Source organism: Haemaphysalis longicornis, unplaced genomic scaffold, assembly GCF_048455015.1.
Source record: "Haemaphysalis longicornis isolate Haplotype H1 unplaced genomic scaffold, Haemaphysalis longicornis Haplotype H1 scaffold_14, whole genome shotgun sequence".
Classification (NCBI taxonomy): Eukaryota; Metazoa; Arthropoda; class Arachnida; order Ixodida; family Ixodidae; genus Haemaphysalis; species Haemaphysalis longicornis.
In genome coordinates this window covers 21898435-21907352 of record NW_027526245.1, presented here as the reverse complement: position 1 = coordinate 21907352, position 8918 = coordinate 21898435, and positions in this window count along the sequence as shown.

Sequence of the window (8918 nt, the reverse complement as noted above, 5' to 3'; positions counted from 1 at the left end):
ACCGTTGCAGACATCTTGCTGAGATGTGTCACCATTTCGCCCTCAGTGACTGTCGAATAACAGGGGTTGTATACACATTGAATCCCCTCAGATTAATATTAGGAGTGTTTGTTTCCTGTAGAAGCAGGATTGTTGGCCTCTCGTTTCTCGCGAAGCGTTGGTTTAACTCAGAGGATCGTGTGGTAAGCCCGCGGCAGTTCCACTGCATCACTGTCACAGGGTGACCCGATCCGTGGCGCTTACTTGTCGGACGCAGCATTACGGTGCACAGTACTGGCGCCTTCGAGGACCTCAGTGGTCATGGTTTGGCTTGCGAAAGCAGCCTGAGAATCGAGACAAATGCCCGCGACAAGGTGGGATTGGCCTGATAGGGCTTCGCAGAGGAGTTGAGGCAAACGTTCCACAAGGGCCTTCTGTATTCCTTCCGCAATAATGGTTTTAATGGTGGTTTGTATCTCGAAAGAGATTATGGCTCTAACTTCTTTCAGTATTGATTGGCGTAAGAGCGATTGTTGGTGGCTGAATTCCACCAGCAGTTGTTTAATAGCACGGCGAGGTTCGGCCTGTGAGATCTGTGCCACCGGTGGAGGCGCCGAAGAAATTGTAGTTGAACGTGATCCTCGCTGTGACGATTGCAGTTCTTGGGCCTGACGTATGCCCTTTGCGTTGCTATGGTCATTAACCAACTGTGGCGCCGAAGTAAGCGCAGGATCCTGAGCTGACCCGCCGGAAGGTGGGGGGGCCGCTGGTGCTTCTGGCGGTGACACTGACGCCGAAGGGTTTGGTGGTAATGGCGGATAGTGAACCGATGAGTCTCGTGGTGGCGGTTCATGGCGCCCCTTCCAGCGTATAGTGACGTTCGACGGTTGTTTTAGTGCCGGAGGCGGATCTGTGCTTTGTGGTTGTGACGACTTGGGTGGTACCGACGCCGACATGTTTGTGGACGATGTCGAGTGGTGGTTCGTGCTGTTCTGAGGGGTTGAATACCGCCCTCCTTTTTGGCGCATGGTATTGTTCGGGGGTATCCGTGATTCATTTATGTGCGTAGAACCCCTAAACGGTCGGCGACGTGCCTGCCTGGCTCTGACGCCTTTTTTTGCTTCAATGCGCTTCTTACAACGGGGATCCGTTGCTACGTGGGAGCCACCGCAGTTTTTGCACTGTGGCGAACTACCCGTGCAGTCCGAGATGCCATCGGCGTGTTCCTTGCCGCACTTGGCACAACGAGGGTGTTGAGAATTGGGGCAGATGTCTGCCTTATACCCAATGTCATGACACAGGTTACATATGACTGACTTTGGCGTGTACGGAGCAACTGCTATCATGCAGTTGTAATAGAGGACATAACGTGGCGGTCTCTTGCCTTCAAAAGTAATGAGGGCTGTTTTTTTACCCATCCGTCGTGCCGCCACGATCCAGTGGGTACGGCACGAAACGTTGTGTAGAAGTTCCTCTTCAGGATCGTTTGGGTCTATTCCGTATATTACGCCGCGAACTTGGCCCCCAGAAAGGGACTCGTATGCTTGCAGAGGGATTGTTGACGTTGAGATGCCGATCTGCGTAATTCCAAGGAAGATGTCTAACACATGTGGTTGCCAAATATCGATGGCTAACGTGTTAGATGCCTTTAGAATACGAATTCGGTAGGCTCCAGGCGAAATGGCTTGCGGTAAAGCCTTGGTGAGGCCAAGGTGAATGTCTCGTGGCGAATAGTCCGAGAGGCAGTGGCGTCCTCGTGGCCTGAGAATCACAGTGTGCTGCGGCGTCGCACGGAGCGTGCTCTTCGCCGAAGCAGCACGTGGAGCGGTTGGCGCGACTGCTCTTTTTCGGCGTTGAGTGACGTCTGTCCACGCGCCACCCGCGAGCAGGTCTTCGTCGGTTGGCGCACGTGAGCTCCACGAAGCTTGCAGCTGTGGCAACATGGCGGCGCCCGGCTGTTCGGAATTAGGCTTAGCATAAAACGTGGTCTTGTGGTGATGAGACCTTAAAGGTGTGGAAGGGCGAAATAACTTTGGCGGTTGAGTGGGTCCGGTAAAGAAGTCACTTGCCTGGACCGTTGTTTGGAGCTGGAAGCCAACGACGGTGTGGTTTGTTGGGGTGGTGGTGACGGCGGCAGCGGTTGTCGCCGTCGTAGCGGAAGTGATTTCGGCACTGGGTGCCACCGAAGTGTCCATTTCGTAGGCTTCTCCGGATGGAAAATGTGCCCATGGTAATGGTGATGGCATCGTAGAGTTCCGAGGGTGCTCACCACATGACGCGGTAGTCACATTCACATTCATTGTGTTGTCGGCAGCACAGCCCACACAGAAGCGTCGCGGCGAAGTTGGCGTGGTGCGTAAAAAGTCCTTGGTTTTGGTGAAACCTTGCTACCCGGTGGCGTAGGGCAACTTCCGTGAACTGAATAGTAGTTTCTGGGGGGACTACGCACCCCCAAAAAGCACACAGAGTCGAAAAATGCAAAGCTTGATGCAAGGGCACCTTTCTCCTTCATGCGCCACCTGGCGGATCTCCCCACAACTTGTGCTGCGTTCCGCTGTAACTGGTGCTGCGTTCCGCTGTAACTCGGAATGCCGAAAAGGGAACGGTGTCGGCTTCTATCGCTTCCCGTCGGCCGCACGCGATCGGCTACGGCGGCTTGCGTTGCTCGGATCGGCTCGCGTGATGGGAAATTTAGGCTTAGCATCCTGGCGGATATTTGATCGCCGCTATCTGTGCAACTACGAATGGCAATTCGTAACACAACTGTTCACCACACTATCATCCCGTTTCTCGCATGTAGAACTTTATTTAAGCTATAACAGCGGTTTGAGCGACCGGTGACCAAGACATCTGCGTAGCCTGATTCGATGCTTCCGCGCAGGTATCGCCATCTCTCGGCCGCTCGGCGCACCGCGCGCCGCGGCGACCGGTCGGCATAGGCTTGCATCGCGGATGATATCTGATTTAAAATAAGCCCTGACAACAATCCCTAGTACACTTTTTCACCACACTAACACCTACTTTCTCGCATGTGGAACCTTTTTTTTTAGCGATCAGATTGATTGAGAAGAGCAGCGACAAGCGGTTGCTACCCTGGTCTGCGCCGGTTCGAGCCACTGAGTATGCCGAGCTGGCAGGCGCGGCCGGCGTGTGCGCGGACTGTTTCCGAAGGCAGAAAAAGCTTGACGATTGCTTGCTTTATCCATTTCTTGCAAACAAACCCGCAGAATCTAAAAATTCAGCTCAGCGATCGTCGTAGTTGACCATGGAGCGAAAACAGTTGGCGGGGCGACGCCGACGACGCATCTCGTGCGCGCATCGGGCCATGTGTCTCAAATTCACCCTCTCGACTAGTCTTGGCGACAGTCATAACGATCAGTAGCGTGCGAATCGCGTGTACCAATCGTACATGTGTCCAGCGCTTACAGGCCCTGTGCGAACTGCCGGCCTTTGTTGAGCTGGTGATCGCAGTTCATGCCAGACGACTCCAAGTAGTGCTCGCTCTGCTGCTCGGACGGCACACGGATCTTTCCGAGATTTCTCTGCCAGCCCTCATTCAGTGATAAGAAGCCGCCTGGTATTATGTGATGACCCGGGGCTGTCATCTTAAGGCGTTATAACACCAACACAGAAGAAAAATTTCGGCTGCTCTTCGCCGTAACGTGCGATTGCCGTGCATACAACGAGAACTCAGCCGGAGGAAACGCCGGCGAACCCTGCCGCTTCAACTTCCGCTAGGCACGCTAGGTGGCAGCACACCGCAATGAAAGAGCCGGATTCCCGTTGCTTCTCCGGCGCGCCGATGCTGACACCTCCCCTTCTAGCCACGATAACTCCGCTCGGTGGTACTAGAGTGTACTAGAAGTTTTAGAGTGGCCCGAGCGGCGGCCTCTCCCATTGCTCCGCCGGGTCGACTTTCGCGCAGAAAATAGAACCGGTATAGCGGCGGCGCTGCTGTCGTCGACAACTGAACAGCCGGCGCTCCCCGGCACCAGCTCCCAGCCTGCGCGCGGCAAAATTTGCGTTGCTCGCAGCGCTGTTCTGCGCTTGCGAAGCTGATTTATTTTGGATTATGAAGTTTAACGCGCCGGCGCTACACAGGCGATGAGGCAAGTGGTAATGGGGGGCTCCGGTTTAATTTTAACCACCAGGAGATCTTTAACGTGCGCTGAAATCTCGAAGGCACGGGCGTTTTTCGCTTTTATCCTCCGTCACAAAAGCGGCCCCGCCGCGGCCGGGAATAAAACCTGCGCCTTTGGTCAGCTGATTTAGGAAGTAGCCGCAGAAACGTTATGACTCCGCTTGAGCAAACCCGACATAAAATTATTGACCGCCTCCCCCCCCCCCCCCCCGCAACGATACTTTCTCATTTTTTATGCGTTTTCTGAAAACGTTAATTGTTGATATACAGTAACCTCTCGTTAACTCAAAGTCGTAAAATTAGCTGGAAATTTTGAGATAAGCGCAGAGTTTCGAGTTGATTGATTGATTGATTGTGGGGTTTAACGCGCCGACGCAACGCAGGCGATGAGGCGCGCCGTAGTGGAGGGCTCCGGAATAATTTTGACCACCTGGGGATCTTTATCGTGCGCCGAAATCTCGTACACACGGGCGTTTTTGCTTTTCGCCTCCATCAGAAAAGCGGCCGCCGCGGCCGGGAATCGAACCCGCGACCTCGTGCTCAGCAGCGCAACGCCTTAGCCACTGAGCCACCGCGGCGGGTAAGAGTTTCGAGTTAAGTCAAATGCAGAAAATTTGTAGCCAGGTACCTGAAATAACAGCTAGTGGTGCTAACAAAAGCACTATTGCACAGGGGAGATTTGTAATAAAGGTAAAATAATTCGCAGGAAAAATAAACTTTTAGTATTGCAGAAGAAAGAACTGTGTTGCGCTCGGCTGTTTCGCGTTCGCATCTGCACCCCAGAAAAGTGTACCCGAGCTTCTCAATGAATCGCATGGATTGGTGGTCGCCACCGCTACATTTTACCTTGTTACAAAGCAGACGCAGCATGTATGTTGTTTCTGCCGTTGTACGCACGCACTTCTGGAGGCTCCTCCTCGTCTGCATGATCAGCTGCGTCGTCCACAGCAATGATGTACGCGCCAGACAGCATTCCAGTAACGGGGACGCGCAGTCCGTGTAAACTTGCACTTCACAACCGCGTTCGGCGGGAGTAATCATTCGAACGGGGACCTTATCAGCTGCCAGCAGCGGACTTTGCCTTGTGTCCTCTCTGCCAGGATTTCGAGACATCCCTGGTCCTCCGAAAAAACGTTTCGAGATAAAGCGGGCAAATGCGTAGCGCCTTTGGGAGGTAAACACACGGTTAGAAAAAGTTTAGAGAAGATATTTTGATATAGCAGAGTTCGAGTTAACGAGGAATTAATTTGACGGCCAGGCACCAGGAATGTTTTTCCCTTCCCCTTCTTGATTCTGCGCATGAAGCAAAAGCGGCGGGCGCACATTCTATATAGGCTGCAAAAAGTTTACTGTTTTTTTTACGTTCCTATTTAGAACGAAGATACCAAGAGCCTTCTTCTGGGCTACCCCAGCCGTTGATGCTTGTACTGTCGTTAGTGGGCTTTCTTATTTTATTAACCTGCTATGTCGCATATTGCAGGCTCTTGGTAAGGAACTGTGTACTGAAAATGAAGTGCCAAGTCTGCATAACCAATCCTGCATGCCAGGGGAAGATGCCGCTGTGTTTACTACCTCTTGTATTTTTTTTTTAGGGGGGGGGAGGGGGGGGGGGCTTCTGAATCCTTCCGTGCATTTTTGAAAGTTTATTAGCGATCTCTAGGACGTTTTTACCAGTTGCTTCAGCGACAAGGAGCTCAACCATGACAGCGTTATGGATGTGCCGTAGCCCTTATTCACAGCAAACACCTTAACGGCGTTGGTTGCGACCAGCACGGGAGACCTTGACAGCAAATGTGGTTCGGTTATGTATACATTGTTTCTATATCTATTTCTATATAAAAGGTTTAATCAAGTTCCGTGATTACATGGGAAGGTGCGAGCAACACCCTAAACTTAGCCGTCGCTAATGATCGAGGGCGAGTTATGAAAATGCGTTGGCCAAAAATCTTGTAATTTAAACCTCCATGTTAACGTTATTCCTAAACCTTTACCGGTGTAGACTTTGTGAAGGATTTCCCTTGTTACATTTCATTTTCTGGGCTATTGAAAATGAAAACAAAATGTGTATTTTGTTCCGGTTCCGTTTATTCGAACCTCCATGTTAGCGTGCTTGAACCTTTACCTCTATAGTAGAAGGGGTATATTTCATTTTTGTTGCGGTCAATATATTTCCTGATCTATGTTTTGCATTTGTTTTATGTGCTTGTAATTGTACCATCAGCATACTTGTGAATTAAATTTGTGTTAATTTGATTCAACTCCTTTCTTGACCGAATCAGGTGAAAGGTGGTGCGATTAATTGAACGTTGCGGGAATAGTTCTATGAAAGACGGTCATTGGAACAACTAAGCTAACCGCTGGGTTAACTCATTTTTAGTTAAAAAGATATCTCGCTTGCGGGTGTCATTCTCTGTTCGGCCACCACGGTGACCCGTAATTATCCCAACCGGGCCACTGCTTAAATACTGCTATAATAACAACTCACGCAATAAAAAACAAACGCAACTTATGATATTAACCCACATAACTGCAGTCCGAGCGCAAATTGCGAGACAACAAATAAAAAATTCTTCTGAAAAGCTATCATCTCAGTCCTCATAATTTTTTCATGTCATTTGCGTCGACCAACTATGTCCAAGCAGCACAATAAGGACACAATCATAAAGCAATCATGAACTGGTTCATACCAGGCAATTCCACGCAAAATACTTTTTTATGGGAAATTGTAATAGCGAAAATGTCGCTGCAATTACTTTATTTACAATCCGCTACGAATGCTGCAAAGGAAAATCCGTAATTTTCCTTGTTGTCGAGCGGTAAAGGCAAAACTAACGCAAAATGAGCTGCAGCGTTGATTTTTCATTTCGTTACCCACAGTCCACTGTACCTACAGTATATTTAAGCAATTGGACGACCCGCAGAACAAATTTCGAGCGCTCCGCGCGTCAAGAAGCAGCGTTTCCTTGCTCGCGCGCGGCCGCGCGCGCGGCCAGCCGCCGCTTTCGCTTTCAGTTGTCGTTGACTACAGCGCCGCCGCTATTTTCTGCGCGAAACGAGCACCTCTCCGGGCGGCCGGTCGGGCCACTCTAAAACTTCTAGTACACTCTAGTGGTACGTCACACTTTTTTTTTTAGCAGACGACGCCTAAGATCCGCCGACTACATCCGCTACCGCTCTACGGGGTCGGTCGGTGGCCGGCCCGCATCGAACGGCTCCTCGCGCCGGCCGTCTCCGCGTCGGCACGTCAGTGCGGAAACGAGCGTTTGAAGGCCAGATAGAGGGCTTCCAAACACAACATGCTCGCTAACGACAACAATTGAAGATTGCCGACGACGACTATACGCCTCGAGCGCAGCCTGTAGGGGCGCCACTGAAATCCCCCTAGCGGCCCGCTTTGAAAGCAGCCGCGGGAGTCCGCGCCCCGCTCCCCAGTGCCACCGCTGCTTTTGCGGCCCCTTCACGACTGAGATTTACCGTTTGCGGGCCTTTGAAATCCATGTTTATGTGGAGCAGTCACTCTGTTCGCAAATTGGGTATGTTTACGACAGTGTAAATGTTTCTGACGCGATCTAAGTGTGGTATATTCGGTCTGTATAAGCGCCAGGTGTGTGTCACAGGCCAGCGTCGCGGAACCGGCGTATGATGGAGCCGATTGTAGTTACACTGACCTGAATTTACTACCCGTGTCTCCGTAACCACCGGTTACTCAGGTGTTCATGCTACGGCTATACACTACGGTTTAAATCGGTTTTGTGCGCATACATAATCAGCGGAGCACTCATACTTGACAGCACGCCAGTTACGTTACGTTTGCCAATATTATACCTCTGATATTGATCACCACCATTTACAAGCCAGTCTGTGTTAATTTCGGGAATATTCAACAAAAACACGATGGACAATGCATAATAATACTCGGGGATCAGCACACCACAGAGTCGTCTTGTTGTGAAGTGAGCGCCCGCAAACTTTCATCTGCTACATATATCCTCTGCTAAATCCTCTGCTAGCAGCGCGGAGACTGGCTTAGAATATAATCCGTGTCCGCGACTAAATGCTTCTTCAAAATATCATCATATGGCACAAGAAGCCTGCAGAATGAAGCAGAAACTGAAATCAGAGGGCCTTATCACGTACCACGCTCTTCCAACGACCCCTTTCATCGCTTGTTGACCAATCTACCCTGTATACTTCCAAAAATGCGTGCGCCGTACGATCAGCTCTTCGTTGAAGTAGAAAAACGAAAGGAAAGTAAACGCGAGATTTGTGTGTGGGATTACTAAAACGTTCATTGCTGTATTCCGCTCCGCATTTGTACACAGCGTCCCCCTCCCCTCCCCCCAAACCACCGATGTCTCGCGAATAGCAGTGCATTTCGCGTATAGTTGGTGTAGTGAACCCTACCTGGCTTAAGTTTCGAAGAACGTATTTAGCATGTCAGAAGCAGCACTGTTTCTTTTTTTTTCATTTCCGTTAGAGCTATTTATTATGTTTCTTAATTCCGCACTTGCACAGCATTTATTTTTCCGCGGTTTCATTAACTTGCCTTGGTTCTTGCTATATTGCGTGTGTGGGCACATATTTAACGACGCACAGGCTTGAAATATATTTAACATTTTCGCATGGTTTATATTCTTATAAAAGGCATAAGCTATTGTCCAAGAATGGGTAATCACATCCCCGAAACATATTTTTCTGCGACGTATATATTCTAAACGAAGCCGCATTCGTTGTCCACGCTGCAAAATGAAGCCAACCTCTCACTGTGCCAGCATCAAATCTAAACGAGGTGACAGTA